The sequence below is a fragment of the Triticum aestivum genome, chromosome 3A (genome assembly GCF_018294505.1).
Source record: "Triticum aestivum cultivar Chinese Spring chromosome 3A, IWGSC CS RefSeq v2.1, whole genome shotgun sequence".
Classification (NCBI taxonomy): Eukaryota; Viridiplantae; Streptophyta; class Magnoliopsida; order Poales; family Poaceae; genus Triticum; species Triticum aestivum.
Window position 1 is genome coordinate 744607383 of NC_057800.1, and position 4126 is coordinate 744611508.

Here is a 4126-nt window from a genome sequence, read left to right on the forward strand (position 1 = left end):
GTTCAAAGTACTCACCTAGCTTATCATGCAAGATGCAGGAGAAGTCGTAGTTGTGGACGTCGAGGGTGCCAACTAGGAAGTGTCCTAGCAATCCCCCGTTGGGTTGGAGTCGCTTCACTGTCACGTCGTTCCACTGTATTAGTCCTCCTACGTTAGTAGTATTCCGCAACATGAGGTACCTATCTGGTATATATTTCTTAGCCAGTTAGCACACCATACAACATGAGGTACCTATGAACCTCTGAATATTACCATTGAGTTATTTGGTACTTACAGTAGTATGAGGATTGATGTCGGCAAGCTTGAGGGCATGCAATATTGCATCTATATTCGGTTTGCACAGGATTGGTGACCTTGGCAGCTCAACCCCAGGCTCTGGATGAGCCAGGTGCTTCATTATATCGAAGATCTCAACTTTTTCAGATGGCACAGGGTAGGCGATGTCGGGTTTAGTGTCTCAAAGCACAAAACCCCCTCAAAGCAGTCCTCAATCCCAAGCCTCTTTTGTGCCCTCGAAGCATGGAGGTTATCACCATTCGTGAACACCTAGCAGCACAGCACAATTACATGGTCATGCTTGCATCCTAACACTTGGTTTCTGATGAAAAGTTCCGGGCTTGCGCGATGCATACGAGTTTGCAGATAGGTAAGCTGAGGAGGATGTTCCTGAGCACCCAGTCAGGCTTCTTTTCCAAGGCCAACCGTCCATGAACAAAGCCGCAAAACAAATGAAACAGTCAAGAATCTGGCATTCCATTCTTTTTTGCCCAAATTATGCCCAAAACAAACACCGAAACAACAAGTTTGGCGAGAAGCCGACAAGCAGGTAGTACCCATGGAAATCATCATAGTCGAACTGGTACGCAACGGCCTGCATCAAAGATCACAAGAGACATCCATGGTCAATACTAGAGACAAACAAAAGAACTAGGCTTTACGGTGGATTCAGATCATACGGACCCGCGGACCGGCCATGGTGGTTCCATAGTGCTAGAACACCAATATATCTAAATGGTAAAATTAGTTTACAAAGAAATAAATTTTTGTCTATGTAACATTATGTATTTAGAAATATCTCCAAAAAATCTCAATTAAAACATAGCTTTTACAACTAAATACATTTCAAGCTCATCACAAGTTTCTTATAATAACCAAATTACAATCATAACAAGAATTTGTACTTAATATTTTTTAATATGGTTCTTTAGCTAATTTTAGTATGCATAATACCATAAATATTTTTATAAGACTATGTGACGAGAAAACAATTATAGAGGATTAAAAAAGTTCAGTATAAACAAGTGACATCACTTTATTCTAAGTAGTCATGGTCGTCTCTACCGGACTGGAGTAGAATTTAATATATAAACATATAAACCTTGTACTAAATGTGACTTACCTACGTCAGTGGAGGAAATTCATCATCCACATAACCAGCCCCGATCGTTCCTCCATAATCCTCTTGAACTCCGCCCTCATCTTTGACATCATCTCAGACCTCCTCTCCTTCAAGATGGACTGCCTCGCCTTCAAAATACGGAGTTTGGCATGCCAGAGAGCCCTCTTGGCACGCCTGTCACGAGCAGCTGACTCATCACTCTCTTGTTGTGTACCATAAGCAGCTTGATATGTGACTCTCTGCTGGTGTGCGTCATGCTCAAAACTAGGAAATTTTAGGAACTGATAATGAGAAAAATGCAATACTAAGCAAACATATCACAACCAGTAGTTTTCTAAACAAACAATATTATAATACTAGCAAATATATGACAACAGTTGACAAATAATAATAAATGCTATTCTTAATACAGACAATCTAGTTATAAGTTGTTATCTCAATGAAATGCACCCAATATAAGTAGTATTAGACGCATTCAGACGATGTGATGTGAAAACCATGGCTTATAACATGGAAACGAGCAAACCAGAGACAAAACAAGCACTTGCATAATTCTTTCTAAACATGTTAGAGGCAAGCAAATTTCATATAAGATGTACTCAAAACTGGTTTAAAGTGATTTTTATTATCCCAAAATAAAGAGAACAATGTAAATAAGGGTGTGGATAGATGGCATGTTCTACTCCCCGATTTCTTTCCAGAAGTGGAGGTCCATTATGTGCCATCTGATTGTCATCGTAGAGTACACGGACCTCAAGTGCTGCGATGCTTGCTTCAACTCCCTGCAGCTCTTGATCAATCCGCTCCAGTGATGCGTCAAGCATGGTGTTGAAGGACGTCTCTAGTGCCGTCTTGGCACTAGACTTGCACTTCAACAATTCTGGAGTAACCAATATGAATCCATGCCTTCTTGGATGGGTCTTCACATTGATCTTTGCTGCTTCTTGAAGGGGGGCTTGCTCATCCAATTGAAATCGAACAAGACCAGCTTGATTTATCTCAGTGATGTGCAGATCTTGAACGCAGCATCAACATCAGCAAGGCTGGAAACTATTCTGACTTGGGCCATGGTGGGATATCCTCCTGTAAAAGAAACAACTTCTTTCATACTAACCCTAGGTGCTAAGAGAGGAGGAAGATGTGCGAGGAGGAAGAGTATGAGGAGGAGCGCCTTCTGGCTTCTGGCGGCAGAGAAGGACGGCGGCGCTCGCGGACGGGGACGCGGACAGCGACGGAGGATGGGGACGCGGCGGCGGGAGGCGGAGGCGGAGGCGGAGGCGGAGGCTAGGGTTTGAGACGAGGGAGGAAGCGAGGGCGAGGCTGCTAGGTTTTTTTTGAGTGGTTGCTAGGTTTTGAGGGGAGGGGCGGCGGCTAGTAGTTGGGCTGGGCCGCGGCTAGCCGTTGGGCACACGATGACTTGTTAGTTGTTACAAACCAACAAGGGACTTTGAGCTATCACACAATTCCAAGACGTTGTATAAATATGTCTATTTTCAGTTAAATATGTCTAAATTCCAGGATGTTATATTCTAAATAAAAAATATCTATTTTCAGTTAAATATGTCTCCATTTTCTCCCAAGTGTTGTATAAATACAATCATAACAAAAATGTTTTACTTAATACTTTATATGAATGGAAATGCATATGTACGAACACATGCAGGTACATATCTTATCTCAGTCATCCACTGGGGCAAGGTTACTTTGAGATCTGTCCAAACCACATGAATTTGACTTTCTAGAATTTCTACATTAGTGAAATAATATAAATGGCGACGAGACCATCGGGACATGACACAGAGGCAAATATGTCACGGTTTCATGCTGGATACCCTAGGCCCACTCACCTACACTTGTAGACTTCGTCAGACAAAGGAAACACCCACCCTGCACCATACTCCAGATTCTTTTTTGGTTCTTGGTTGCATATTCGATGTAGATTGGATATAGATTCCCTAGATTTTCTTTATTTTTTTTGTCTACCAGTTTATAGTAAAGATGCATTCTTAGAGAAATCAACTCGTCGATCTGGTCAAGGGATTTTGTTAGCATTCTTGCTTTCACATTGTTCATTTGAAGATAGCTCAATTGTCCATTCTGGACGATCTACCATTTACGTGTGCAATCATTAGCTGCCAATTATTTCCTTTGTTGATATGCAACATGTTTCTTGTTAGTAGTCTGTTTTACTTATCAGTACTCCTTTATGCATATCATTCCCTTTCCCGCCGCCTCTTCTGCTCTGTGTGATCTATGGGTTGTAACTGAATGAGGGGTGATATGGATCCATCATCAGTGCAATATATAATTAAGCATCTTTAATCTTGTTAGTTGACGTAAATATAGCTCTAAACAAAGACTATTAGTACTAGACATAATTAAGCATAGCCGCCACGGTGCCCTGCCGCCCTATGCCGCACCGTCGTCCAATGAGATGTAGAGGCTGAGCTCGTCGCCCTCATCAAGCACTACATTGTTGTAGTGCCTGAAGTAGTGGCAGCGCCAGAGCTTTGTGAAGCCTCAAACAGCTTCTCCCGAGCCAGGAGCCACTCTTGCTCCTCGCTCCTCGCATTGAGTCTCGAGTGGGGTGGATGGCACCCTCGTTCTACATTTCGTGCTCATCAATCTCTTGCAGCTGGGGCTCCATGAACATCATTACAAGTTGAGTATGAGCCCACCCTGCAACTCGGACTTTTAGCTCGAGCCAAATCAAGCTCGCTCATTTTA

General features: G+C 42.6%; 1 pseudogene; it reads right to left on the minus strand.

Annotated features, from left to right (window-relative positions):
- Positions 1 to 259: 259 nt before the first annotated feature.
- LOC123057360 (uncharacterized) lies at positions 260 to 2994 on the minus strand (annotated as a pseudogene).
- Between the last annotated feature and the right edge of the window lie 1132 nt (positions 2995 to 4126).